At 41.6% G+C, this 14,887-nt stretch overlaps 1 long non-coding RNA gene across 1 annotated transcript; it reads right to left on the minus strand.

The window, feature by feature from the left end:
* Positions 1 to 4,546: 4,546 nt before the first annotated feature.
* Positions 4,547 to 9,062, minus strand: LOC147340922 (uncharacterized). Its single transcript, XR_015159218.1, has 2 exons — positions 8,965 to 9,062; positions 4,547 to 4,818 (listed from the first exon to the last, which is right to left on the minus strand). It is a non-coding gene; the product is annotated as an uncharacterized LOC147340922 (long non-coding RNA).
* Positions 9,063 to 14,887: the final 5,825 nt, after the last annotated feature.

The raw sequence follows: 14,887 nt of genomic DNA on the forward strand, positions 1-14,887 counted from the left end.
GTGCTATTCAAGGGACTCTCAAGACTATTCTGCAGCACCACAGTTCAAAAACATTAATTCTTTGGCACTCAGCCTTCTTTATGCTCCACCTCTCACATCCATACATGACTACTGGCAAAACTATAGCTTTGACTATATGGACATTTATCCGCAAAGTATAAATGTCTCTGATGTCTCTGCTTTTTAATATAATGTCTAAGTTTGTCACAGCTATTTTTCAAGGAGAAAGCATCTTTTAATTTCATGGCTGCAGTCACTGGTCTGCAGTGATTTTGGAGCCAAAGCAAATAAAATCTCATACTCTTTCCATTTCCCCACCTATTTGCCATCAAGTGATGGGACCAGAGGCCATGATCTTGGTTTTCTGAATACTGAGTTTTAAGCCAACACTTTCACTCTCCTTCCCCTTAATCAAGGGGCTCTTTAGTTACTATTCTCTTTCTGCCATTAGGGTGGTGTCATCTGCTTATCTGAGGTTACTGATACTTCTTCAGCCAATCTTGATTCCAGTTTTAGTTTCATCCACCCTGGCATTTTGCATGATGTACTCTGCATATAAGTTAAATAAGCAGGGTGACCATATATAGTCTTGAGGTACTCCTGTCCCAATTTGGAACCAGTCCGTTGCTCCATGTCTGGTTCTAACTGTTGCTTATTGACCTGCATACAGGTCTCTCAGGAGACAGGTAAAGTGGTCTGGTATGTCGTCTCTTTAAGAATCCACAGTTTGTTGTGATTCATACACTCAGTGGATTTAGTATAGTCAATGAAGGAGAAGTAGATGTTTTTCTGGGATTCTCTTGCTTTTTCTATGATCCAACAGATGCTCTCAATTGGATCTCTGATTCCTCTACCCTTTCTGAATCCAGCTTGTACATTTGGAAGTTTTCAGTTCACATACTGTTGAAGCCTAGCTTGAAGGATTTTGAGCTTTACTTTGCTAGCCTGTGAAATGAGTGCAGTTGTGGGGTAGTTTGAATATTCTTTGGCATTGCCCTTCTTTGAGATTGCAATGAAAACTGACCTTTCCCTGTCCTGTGGCCTGTGCTGAGGTTTTGTGTGTATTTTTGCTTCCCTTGTAGCTCAGTTGGTAAAGAATCTGCCTGCAGTGCAGGAGACCCAGGTTCGATCCCTGGGTTGGGAAGATCCCCTGGAGAAGGAAATGGCAACCCACTCCAGTATCCTTGCCTGGAAAATCTCATGGACACAGGAGCCTGGTGGGCTGCAGTCCATGGTGTCACAAAGAGTTGGGCATAACTGAGCGACTAACACTTACTTACTTACACTTCTTAGTATTTTCTGTTTCTGTCAGGTCTATACACTTTCTGTCTCTTATTGTGCCCATGAAATAGGCCAAGCATCCAAACCAAAAACAGCCCTCATACCAATAAATTATCAAACCCACACAAGCAATGCAAGGAGACTTTTGCATATAACTGGTCCTCCAAGACTACAGTAGATATTTGTTTCTCCTAACCTGAGGGGAAGAGAATCATGAACCAAATAAAGAAGCAGAGGAATCACTCTTAGTTAAAAGACCAAGAGAATTCCCCTGAAAGAGCAAACAATGAAACAGAGCTTTCAGTGTAACAGACACTGAGTTCAGAAAGCAGGTGATGAAATATTAAAGGAATTAAGAAAGGCTATTACCATAAGTGCCCATCACTGTAAAAATGAATTAGAAACTATAAGGAGGAGCCAAGAAAAATTAAAAACTTCACTTGCCAAGACAAAAGCTGAGCTCAAGGCAATGAATAGCAGAATGAATAATACAGAAGAATGAATAATTCAGAAGAAAGAATAAGTGACCTGGAAGATATAATAATGGAAAGAGGTCAATCAAAAGAGCAGAGAGAAAGCCAGATTTTATTAAAAATGAAAACAATGTAAGAGACCTATGGGATAATGTAAAGCAGGCCAATCTAAGCAGAACAGGGATTCCAGAAGGAGAAAGGAAAGGGATTGAAAATGTATTTGAAGAAATTATGGCTGAAAAGTCCCCAAACCTAAAGATGGAAACAGATATCAAGATATAAGAAGTACAGAGGGTCCCAAACAAGAGGAACTCAAGCAGACTTACACCAAAACATATAATTTTTTAAAAATGGCAAGATTTTTAAAGATAAAGTCAAGATTCTAAAGGCTGCAAGAGAAAAACAAAGTGCTGATTAAAAGGGAACCCCCATAAGTCTATCAGTTAATTTTTCTACAGAAACACTGCAGGTCAGATGGGAAATGTCTATTAAGATCTGCCCATTTCTCTATTGGGTTATTCCCACGGACAGAGGAGCCTGACAGGCTACAGGCCACTGGGACCTAAAGAGTCAGACACAACTGAGAAACTGGGCATGGGGACATGGCATACTCTCTCCCATTGGTGAATTCACGAAGGATATTTTATTTTTACCACATCCCAGTGAAGCACTGAACCAGCAGGTAAGCGTAGCAGTGGTTTGTGGGGAGGGCAGATTGTGGTAATTATACTGCTAGAAACCATCTTCCTTTGGGTTGTAATACTTGAGGTTCTGTAGGTTTGTGTGTTGTGCATTTTGTACATGAATTGTTCCATGTTGTCTTGGGTCAGGCTTGTGAGAAATGATCTGTGCACTTCCGATCACTCCATGATGGAGGAACTCTTCTGGGGAGTCACTGCTTTCCCTGTGTGGCCCGCTGTCAGGAAAGTCCTGCTACTCACAGACTTGGCACTTTTCCTGTGTGGCACTGGAAGAGAAATTAAACACAGACAGAGCATTTGACCCACAAATGCTACTTGCTCAGTCCGCAAAACTCAGAGAGAGCCTGGCAGGCTCTCTTTCTCACACACCCCACATCCAATGGGTCAGGAAATTCTTTCAGCTCCTCTGTCAAAGTATGTCCAGAATCCAGCCACTTCTCACCACCTCATGACCACCACCCTGGCCAAGACATGAACATCTATCTCCTGGGCTGGACTGCCGTCCAACTGGCCCCTCTGCTTTCAGCCTGGCTGCCTTACCTGTCTGTTCTCAACATGGCAGCACAGCGCAAGTCAAATCATTTCAGTGCTCTGCTCAACACCATATAACAATGGCTTGAAGCCCACAAACATGTTAAAAAACCAGGAGTTCCTAATGATCAACAAGTACAACAACAAAGAGAGATTTTATTGCTGACCTTTGGCAAATGCCAGCAACCAACCTGCCTTCAAGAAAATCCAGCAATGAAAGGGGGGGAAAAAACCCACTTATGAACGGGTGGAGTGAGGGCATGTGGTCTTCGTACTGTGTATCAGAAGAGTCAGTCATTTTCGAGAACCAGCATTACTTCAGAAATAACGCTGCTGAGGGAAAAGTGTAAAAGTGAACTAGCTAACAGCTATGACAGACAGTCCCAAGGCTGCCCAACTAAGTCAGGCGCCGAAACAGGGCCAGAGCCCTTTTTCGTGAAGGTGATTCAGACACAAGCAATCTCAAGCATCATCTTGTCTCGGGACCCTTCCGCAAGAGACACCATGGATGAATAGCCACAGAGGGGCCATCACACTCACGTGCATCCCCCTGCCACCACGGGGCATCCCACAAACACACACACATACATTCACTTAGTGAACATTTGCATCTCAGTCTCTTCCCTGTCTCACAGTTATGCTGCCAGAATCATAGGTGATCACAGGAATATTATAGAGCAACCAGCACCTCCCACTCAGGCTGCCTGGGTTGCCCCTCAATCTCCACCACCTAGTATAGGTGATGGTCCTATGAAGAAATAGTATCTTTATGACCTCATGTTTGTTCATATGGCGACTTCCTGTGTCATTCTGGAATTCTGCCTTCATCATCACTATGCCACTGAGTATATGGTAAGGGCATTCTTGCCATGGTAGGGAGAAAACAGGGTGAGAAGCAAGCCAACACTTGTCCAGTAGCAAATGACATGTTCTCAGTGCTGGGTAGACTCACTACATTTCTTTGACCTCTTCACAGATACCTTGAGATGATGGCATCCACAGTCAATCCTTTCTCAAATCAGGGATGTGAGGCTCACAGAGGTGAGCTACATCTTCCAGGATTCTCAGCCAAGTTAAGTGGCTGAAGCGGGATTGTGCCCCACCTACATGAGTCTCCTTCCACAACCTAAGTATTCCTCAAGCTACTGCACTGGTTCTCTTTTAATGATGAGCTTTCAGGTCTCCGAGACAGACTTCTGTAAGCAGACCTGAGATGGTGCTTGGTGACCACGTGCTAGTCACTCTTTCTTGGGCGGGTCCAGGTGCCTTGAACCAAGTGGACACATATGTCTTGAACTAGAGGAGAAATTTGCTTCTATCACAGGCTTTGCACATTACAAATTCCTTTCGGTTGATAATGCCTGGCATAGCATAACAACTAATTAATATTTGTCAAATGAATGTGTATAATAGCAATTTGGGGTCATTGACAAAGTAACATTTGAGAATCCACACATCTTAACCATTTCTACCCATATTTATGTATTTCAGAAAAAAAAAAAAAACCTGTGCAGAAGAACTGTTTCATAGCCCGCTTGTAAAATTAGCATGTGTTCAATCTTGCCTTTGCAAAATTAATATTTTTCATTTGTGTACACTGAGAAATACAGCTAAGCCCCTCCCTGTTGACCAATATTAAAATGACCGCTTTCCTCATCACGGGAAGGAGGACTTTGCAAACAGTGGGTTCAGAAACAAGGGAAATTTTTCCTGGAATCCAGCAGACATAGCTTCTTCCTAGACATCTGGTGTGGGGCGGTGGGGGAAGAAAGCTCTGGATGCACTGGCATGTCTCTGGTGCTCAGCTTCGTGACAGACTTCAAGCATGGCCACTGTCTCAGAGAAAGAGAGAAGTGTGCGTGTGCATGGGCATGTGTTAATATCCCACATTATAAGCGTTCATAACTAGCTTATAACTAAGCTTTTACAGATACACATATTCTAACTCATTTTGGCAAATGCTCTGCCTCCCAAACTGAATCCTACTCTACTCTGGATTCCACTGTATTACACCTTTAACTTGAACACCAGGAAAACAGTTCCCACACGGTCTGAGCAAGGAGAGGCAATACAGTGGAGCAGCGTGCAATGGTATGTCTCTTGCCAGAACACTGGAGTTCAGGGCATCTTGGTCACAGACCCTACACCCACCACTGCCCCACCAGACTTTGTCAGTCCCATCCCAGTGCTCATTTCAGTATGAACACAGAATCACCCCTTACTGATTATGGGCAAAGGGTGTGAGGTCAGATTGATGAGGGTTTCAATCCTGGTGCTAAATCCTATGATCCAATCCAAGCAACTTTTACCTTGCAGTGGCTCAGTTCCTGCCTGCCACCAAGCTGAAGACAGTGATAGTTCTTATTTCATAAGGTAATTGTGACCTTAAGTTAGTATATGGAAATACATGGAAAGCCCCTGAAGCCCCCAGAGTGCCTGTGAACTAATGAGGACTACAAATAAGTTAGCTGTTACTAAATCAGATACTTATTACCATATCTGGTGTTTACTAAGGAATGAATGTGTGTTAGTGGCATTTGATGTTACAAAAAGGAAAACAGATGGTTGTATGGGGGCAGATGCTGTGGCAGCTAATAGTGTACAAAAGTCTCAATTGTAACACAGGGCAGTCCCAGAGGGAAACAATGTGACAAACTGTTTAAGGGAACCAAAATGAAAACTTCAGAGCCTGAAACAGGCATATGGAAAAACGAATACAATTATGTAAAGTTTAAAAATAAAATAAAATTAAATTAAAAAAAAGAGTTAAGTGTGTGTGTGTTGGGGGTGGGTGGGAGCTGCACAAACTCTGTGCAAAAAAAGAAAAAGTATCATTATTCAAGACATACTTTGGGCTTAAGAGGTAGATTACAAAAAGCAGGACAGAATATTCCTGACACCATATGATATAATGGGAGAAAAATTCAAGCTATAATGCTATATATTACAATAGGGTTCCTCAGAAAAAATATAGTAATGAATTTTTATGTTTTTTATGGTTCCTCAGACATAATTAATATTTATGTTTTATGTGTAAATACAAAGATTAAAAAGTCAAGGTAAAGGAACACATGAGAATGTCAACTCTGTTTATAAATGGCTGGTTGGAACACATGATAGTTACTCATTCACATCTATTAATACGTTTGTATGAATGTGAGCCTTGGACCATACAGAAGCCTGAGCACCTGAAGAATTGCTGCTTTTAAATGTGGTGCTGGAGAAGACTGTTGAGAGTCCCTTGGACAGCCAGGAGCTCAAACCAGTCCATCCTATAGGAAATCAACCCTGAATATTCACTGGTGGACTGACACTGAAGCTGAAGCTCCAATATTTTGGCCACCTGATGGGAAGAGCCGACTCATTGGAAAAGACCCTTATGTTGGAAAAGTTTGAAGGCAGGAGGATAAGGGGATGACAGAAGGAAGGAAGAGGGAACTAGCAGAATGAAGTAATAGGATCTCTACTATAGTGTTGATCCTTGAACAGCTGAGTTTGAACTGTATGAGCTGCTCATATGTGCATTTCCCCTCCAACAAATACATAAGAAATACATGGGTGAAACATCATGTACAAGACAGGTACTGGAGTGGATGGTCATTCCTTACACAGGCATGGAGTGAGTGATATCTGATATAAAATTAATCACATGTTAGCTTTCTTACTATTCTCTGACTTTGCTCTCAAAGAATTACATGATCATACAATATGTTTCTCCCTCCCTCCCTTCCTCTTTCTCTCTCTGCTGTTTCTCTATCTCTCATAATTGGAGAAACTGCCCATCAGCCTATCATCACCACAGGTCTGTGTATGTTTTAACAAAACAATGTTTCCATTGTGGTACTATGTACATGACTGTGACACTCTATGACATAAAAGTTTTATAATGACTCATTCATTAGTTTATAGGCTAGGCTATCATGAAGAAATGGTATCCATCACACTAGACAACCATAAAGCAATCATATTGCTGCTTCTTTGATATCAATGCATGAATCCTCATACCTGTAAATCAAACATGAATTTCTTTTTCACGTGATCTTCCTACTTTTGAGGGCTTCCCTGTAGCTCAGTTGGTAAAGAATCTGCCTACAATGAGGGAGACCCAAGTTCGATCCCTGGCTGAAGATGATCCCCTGGAGAAGGAAATGGCTACCCACAGCAATATTCTTGCCTGAGTGTATTCCATGGACGGGGGAGCCTGGTGGCTACAGTCCACGGGGTCCCAAAGAGTTGGACACAACTGAGCAACTAGCAGTTTCACTTCTACTTCTGATGTCCACTGTTAGGTAGGTATAAAATCTATGTGTACTGTATCATAGAAGAGGGTATTGATGCAGGTACTGAAAGACTGATGATTCATTTTGTAAACAGAAGATGTAAACTTTAGGTATTGATAAATACAGTAAAGTAGCATAGAATGTATTTTCTCTTCCTTATGCTATTCTAATAACATCATCTTTTCTCTGGCTTCTTTATTGCAATAAAATATTTATTATATAACACATATAACCCAGAAAATATGTGTTAATCCATGCTTTATGTTATGGAGAAGGCTTCCAGTCAACAGTAAGCTATTAGTAGTTATGTTTTGGGGGAATCAAAAGTTATCTACAAAGTTTCAACTGTGCAAGGGGGTTGGCACCACCAAGCCCTATGTTGTTCCAGGGTCAAGAGTGTGTATATATATATAATATATATCATAGATTTATGTATTTTATTAAGAGAATAACATACAATGATGTAGAAAAGGGTATAGAAGAACATCGACTGGAAGACATACCTGCCTAGATTCAAATCCTGCTCTGTCCCTTACTATGTGATTTTACGGAGGTACTCAACCTCTCAGAGTTTCCGCTGCATCACGCAGTAGTCAGTGTTGCTGTGTGCCAAGTGTTTCTATTTCTTTCCTATTCTAAGCTTGTGGCAGAACTGCACTTCTTGCTTTATCCCCTTTGTTTGGGCGGGGCCATAAATGTGACTAGTTTTCCTTCTTCGTTTGAGTGATACATGTTACTTCTGGGCAATATCATGTGATTGTTGGCTTGAGATCTTCCTCACAGCCCCAGGGCCCTCTTTCCTTCAGGCACAGTCATCTGACAACTTTCTAGATGGTGACAGCTCTGTCGGTTTCAGTCTCCAAGTCATTCCACTAAAAGTACATCAGATCTCTGAATCCACCATCCTGTGATGGCCATGCATGAGTCATGGACATGTACCAGGGAGTGAGGGATAAGCCACTGAGGTTTGGAGAATGTTTATGACCTCAGCATAGCCCAGCCTCTCCTGACTCATGTATCTCGTCTGTCAACTGAAATAGCACCCTTTCAGGACTTTTCTGAGGGTTAAATGACTTAATGTACAAGATGAGGTTATCACAGAGCTTGACCCATAATAGGCACTCAAAACAGGGAAGCTGAAGTTATTAAAGGATAATGGCAAAAGAGTTTTGGAAAAGTATGGGATATTTGTATTAAACGACAGGTATTCAGTCTGCTCATCCTGAGGGGTCAGTTGTTTCTTGTTTTCCAGAAGAGGGCACTACATTTCTTGCTATAGATAAGACTGCTGAATGATTTGCATTTCTGCACTTATCTTTGCTATCATGTTATCAGACATATGCTCAGAAAGAGAGGCTATCTCTGAAGACTAAAAAACAACAACAACAAAACTGTGAAGATTTCAGCAGGAGAGAGACTGGCTGATGAGACAAGACAAAATGAATTTCATAGCAATAAGTAATTTCTGAAAGAGAAGAACAGGTCATAATGATTATAAACATACATTCCATTGCTCTTAATAAACAAAAGGCACAAAGTTTTAAAGTGGTGGGAAATTCGGTTTGGACAGGTATTCACAGAATATTTCCTGTGCACACTAGTTCTTCAGATGCTCTTTGGAAAGCTGTTTCCTTCCCACACAGGTTGGGGAAACTATCCCTGCCTAAGAAACATCTTACAGCATGGAAATTCATTTACCTTTAGTCTTGTATGTTCTACACTTCACTAGAGTAGAGTACATTTGTGTTGTTGCTGGTTTTTGGTCCTCGGCTTTTGCAAAACAAGCTTGGAAATGCTGAAAATGAGGGGAAAATAAAGCGGATTATTTACGCTACATGTAAGGTAAACTATCACAAGTGATGATATTGAGCCATGAATCAAGAAGTATTTACTCCCATAAATGTAAACACAATCTTGTTATCTTCTCAACTTTACTCCTTCTATACCATTTTCATGATGGCTCAGAGTCCTGCTGCTTAGAGATGACTTCCAAGTCCATGTACCCCAGCTGGCCGGTCTACCGCTACCCCCACCCACCCAGCCAGGACATTCTTCTCCTCCGTTTCACTCTTCGCCAACAACAGCTCCTCTGAGTCCAGGTTCAGGACGCACACACCCACAGGTTTACTCTGCCAGGTCTACAACAGTTGGGCCACATTCAGAAGCCCTCCACCTACCTCTGTCCAACCCTCTTGGACCCTCTGCTCTTTGCGCGATCTCAGTCTGACAGTCTGATGTTGCTTGGGTGCCTCTAAAAGCCCACTTCTCTGAGGAAACTTCCAGTACCGGCGGGCACCTCTGCTCGCTGATTCCCACCCACTGTGTTAGGGTATAAAAGTTGGTGGCAAGTTGGGAATGAGCCACAGTCTCCTCAATGTCTCCCCTGAGCTAGAGCACCCACCGCAGGTGTAAAGGTCTTCTGCACCTATGGGTCTGACTTCTCTGAATGGTAACCTCTCCACTCTTAAAGGGCAGACCCTCTTGCAGGACCACAGACAATCACATGACCTTGCAGACCACTAGAACCCCAGAAATGAAACCCCTCAATTCTCGTGTGATGACATCCTGGTATGTGACCATGTCCTGGCAAGTTACAAAATCCTGGCATGTGACCAGAAGAGCCACATGACCAGCTGTGGTCTGGAAGGTGCACTGCTCACATGAGAGGAAGGGCTTTGTGTGCCACGTGTGGTAGGAGCCACATTGTTGCACATAAGTGGATCTACAGAGTTTAGCAGCCCAAAACCTTCATGTGATGGCGGCTGCTGAACTTGACACGTACCATGCTGAGAAGGGTTCCAGACCATAGCATCCACATAACCCTAAGCAGTAGATCAAGTCCAGGAATGAGAGGACCACGTGCTGGTAGCTAGTGAGGGTCGCATGAGAGTAGGAACCATGTGAAAGGCAAGGTTTAGGAATCCACCATGCTCTAGAGACTTGAAGGACTGAATCTACCACAGGGTCATAGTTGCATAGGGCCAACGTGACAATCTGATGTTTGGGTTTAATAGCCCACAGTTCTGACAGGGCAAGAAGGGCTAAGCCTGTCATGTAACTATTGTCCACAGGATGGCAGCATCTAGGTGAGCTGCAGCCTTAGGAACCCACAAGGTTCATGTGCCTGGGAGGGCTGAGTCAAATTTCTGACAGTAGGGTCCAATGACAGTGATGTTCTCCTTGATTTGCATGTTTCAGGAGAATATTACCTTCAGGAGAATTGGAAATCTGAGACTGCCAACATTCCTCTGAAATGTTGGTATCCCCAGGTGACCTTCCTCTAAGCCCCCAAGCTTGAGCTTTACCTATTCCCATTCCTCTCTAATGCGCTTTTCCCCTTACTAGCACAAGTTTCAGTTCAATTCAGTCACTCAGTCATATCTGACTCTTTGCAACCCCACGGACTGCAGCATGCCAGGCTTCTCTGTCCATCACCAACTCCCAAAGCTTACTCAAACTCATGTCCATCGAGTTGGTGATGCCATCCAACTATCTCATCCTCTGTCATTCCCTTCTCCTCTTTCCTTCAATCTTTCCCAGCCTCAGGATCTTTTCCAAGAAGTCAGTTCTTCGCATCAGGTGGCTAAAGTACTGCAGTTTCAGCTTCAGCATCAGTCCTTCCAATGAATATTCAGGGTTGATTTCCTTTAGGATTGACTGGTTGGATCTCCTTGCAGTCCAAGGGACTCTCAAGAGTCTTCTCCAACACCACAGTTCAAAAGCATCAATTCTTCAGCACTCAACTTTCTTTGTAGTCCAACTCTCAACTCCATACATGACTACTGAAAAAACCATAGTTTTGAGTAGACGGACATTTGTCGGCCATGTTGCTGCTTTTCAATATGCTGTCTAGGTTGGTCATAGCTTTTCTTCCAAGGAGAAAGCGCCTTTTAATTTCATGACTGTAGTCACTATCTGCAGTGATTTCAGTACCCAAAAAGATAAAGTCTCTCACTGTTTCCATTGTTTCCCCATCTATTTGTCATGAAGTGATGGGACTGGATGTCATGATCTTAGTTTTTTGAAAGTTGAGTTTTAAGCCAACTTTTTCACACTCCTCTTTCACTTTTCATCAAGAGGCTCCTTATTTCTTCTTCGGTTTCTGCCATTAATGGTTTTGTAATCTGCATATCTGAGGTTATTGATATTTCTCCTGGCAATCTTGATTCCAGCTTGTGCTTCATGAGGCCCAGCATTCTGCATGATATATTCTGTATATAAGTTGAATAAGCAGTGTGACAATATATAACCCTGACGTACTCCTTTCCCAATTTGGAACCAGTTTGTTATTCCATGTCTGGTTCTAACTGTTGCTTCTTGGCCTGCATACGGGTTTCTCAGGAGGCGGGTAAGGTGGTCTGGCATTCCCATTTCTTGAAGAATTTCCCACAGTTTGTTGTGATCCACACAGTCAAAGACTTTGGCATAGTCAATAAAGCAGAAGTACATATTTTCCTGGAACTCTCTTGGTTTTTCGATGACCCATTGGATGTTGGCAATTTGATCTCTGGTTCCTCTACCTTTTCTAAATCCAGCTTGAGCATCTGGAGGTTCACGGTTCACATAGTGCTGAAGCTTGGCTTGGAGAATTTTGAGCATTACTTTACTAGCACGTGAGATGAGTGCAATTGTGCGGTAGTTTGAGCATTCTTTGGCATTGGCTTTCTTTGGGATTGGAATGAAAACTGACCTTTTCCAATCCTGTGGCCACTGCTGAGTTTTCCAAATTTGCTGGTATATTGAGTGCAGCACTTTCACAGCATCATCTTCCAGGATTTGAAATAGCTCAACTGAAATTCCATCACCTCCACTAGCTTTGTTCGTACTGATGCTTCCAAAGGCCCACTGGAGTTTGCATTCCAGGATGTCTGGCTCTAGGTTAGTGATCATACCATCATGGTTATCTGGGTCACGAAGATCATTTTTGTATACTTCTGTGTATTCTTGCCACCTCTTCTTAATATCTTCTGCTTCTGTTTGGTCCATACCATATCTTTCCATTATTGTGCCCAACTTTACATGAAATATTCCCTTGGTATCTCTAATATTCTTGAAGATATCTCTAGTCTTTCCCATTCTGTTGTTTTCTTCTATTTTTTTGCATTGATCGCTGAGGAAGGTTTTCTTATCTCTCCTTGCTGCTCTTTGGAACTTTGTATTCAAATGAGTATATCTTTCCTTTCCTTCTTTGCCTTTGGCTTCTCTTCTTTTCTCAGCTATTTGTGAGGCCTCCTCAGACAACCATTTTGCCTTTTTGCATTTCTTTTTCTTGGTGATGGTCTTGATCACTACCTTCTGTCCAATGGCACAAAACTCGATCCATAGTTCTTCAGGTACTCTATCAGATCTAATCCCTTGTGTCTATTCGAAACTTCCACTGTATAATTGCAAGGGATTTGATTTAGGTCATACCAGAATGGCCTAGTGGTTTTCCCTACTTTCTTCAATTTAAGTCTGAATTTTCTGAATAGGAGTTGATGATCTGAGCCACAGTCATCTCCTGGTCTTCTTTTTGCTGACTGTATAGGGCTTCTCCATCTTTGGCTGCAAAGAATATCATCAATCTGATTTCGGTATTGACCATCTGGTGATGTCCATACATTCAGTATTCTTTTGTGTTGTTGGAAGAGGGTGTTTGCTATGACCTGTGCGTTTTCTTGGCCAAACTCTGTTAGCCTTTGCCCTGCTTCATTTTGTACTCCAAGGCCAAATTTGCCTGTTACTCCAGGTACCTCTTGATTTCCTACTTTTGCATTCTAGTCCCCTATGATGAAAAGGACATCCTCATGCAGGTCTAAATGATTAAAACAAATCTACTGAATTGCAGTTCTTAATTTTGGGGGAAAATTTGTATACTTATTACTTAGGCCATATACTTTAAAAAGATAACTCATTTAAAACAGGTAACACTATAGATTGGTGTTGTTACAGAAGTTTATGATGAAGACACCGAAGTCCAGGGGTATGAAATCAGTCTATTGACCAAGAGGTCATGGATATTGTAGGTGGCCAACCAAGAATGGTATGTAGTCAGCAGATTGGCTCCAGACTCTCTGTTCTGGCCACCCACTAGGTTCCTCACTGGAAAGTAACACTGGGTTCAACTTTACGAATTGAGAAAATCTGGCAAATCAGCCTCACTTACTGAAAAGATGAGATCATGAGAGATTTCTTTTGAATGCCACGTAAGACAATTCTAGTACAACTGCTAATTAGATCCAGTCACAGTTGAATCTATTTCATGGCCTCTGTCTAAGGTTTGTGTATAGAAAGAAAGCTGTCTCTAATAGGTGAAATACATATATTCCATGTATATATATATATATATATATATATATATATATATATGTGTGTGTGTTTGTGGTTTATGAATAGCTTCATGTTAGCTGAAAACATCTTCTTCTTTTAAATAAACCCAGAAAAGAAGCTATCATAACATTTAATCACCATACTCCTCGCTCCTCAATTACACCAGTTACAAATGAGTGGAATCTGAATTTATTAGATCTTATAGTGCATATTCTGTTCTTGTCTCCCCAGAAAGGAGAGAGAAAGAGTAGGAAACATATCTTTGGGTTGAACTTTTTGTTAAACAGCACATCGAGAAACACCTATTTTTCTGGTTTGTGTGGGAAACTGTAGGATCATCAGTATGTCCAAAATAAGCTTGATCTGATCTTTCTGGTTTGCTGGCTTTGGTAAACAATGCTATACATCACTGGGATTGTTTTGCTAGGTTTATGCAATATGACATGGCTATAAATATGAGCTGAGGAAAATGCAACAGATCAAATTTTCCACTGTGGTTAAAGTTGAGGAATTTATTTTTTTTTATTTAAAGCAAATTTTATTAAAATAGTTTTGCTTTGAAAGTTGAATATTTTTTTAAATTTAAATTTATTTGTTTTAATTGGAGGCTAATTACTTTACAATATTGTATTGGTTTTGCCATACATCAACATGAATCTGCCATGGGTGTAGACGTGATCCCCATACTAAACCCCCCTCCCACCTCCCTCCCCGTACCATCCTTCTGGGTCATCCCAGTGCACCAGCCCCAAGTTGAGGAATTTAGAAAAGACAAGAGACTCTGTTTGTGGTTCTAGGCTTACTGAAAAATGTCCTAAGGTTTGGAGTGAAGAACAGTAAGTGAAGACAGTTACTTGTGCAAGTCACTGTGTCTCATCTAACTGTGGAGAATTACTTGTGGGACACAGAAAATTAACAGACAAAAAAAATGAGGCTTAACTTTATTTAAAATAGAGCTTACTATGAAACTATAAGCAAGATGTGGGAAGCATCTCTATATAGTCATAGGATGGAATCTGACATCACAACCAAATATATTTCTTATAATTAGATACAGACAAATGGATCAGCATAGTAATATGCAAAACAATATTATCTATCCCAACTATGCTCACCTGAGGGTGACTGGGCTCAATTTTTTTCACCAAAAGACAAATTCTGTCCTTCTCCTTATCCCTCTTCAAGTCAGATTTTGCTTCTGTCAGACCTGATACTCCAATCAGACATTCTTTCTCTGAGATGATTACCAGGGGTTTCTAGGACCTTTTAAAAACACTGAGTTAATACTACCCAAAGCAGTCTATAGATTCAA

The sequence above is a fragment of the Bos grunniens genome, chromosome X (genome assembly GCF_055505025.1).
Source record: "Bos grunniens cultivar Pamir isolate PY7600 chromosome X, Bosgru_T2T1.0, whole genome shotgun sequence".
NCBI lineage: Eukaryota > Metazoa > Chordata > Mammalia > Artiodactyla > Bovidae > Bos > Bos grunniens.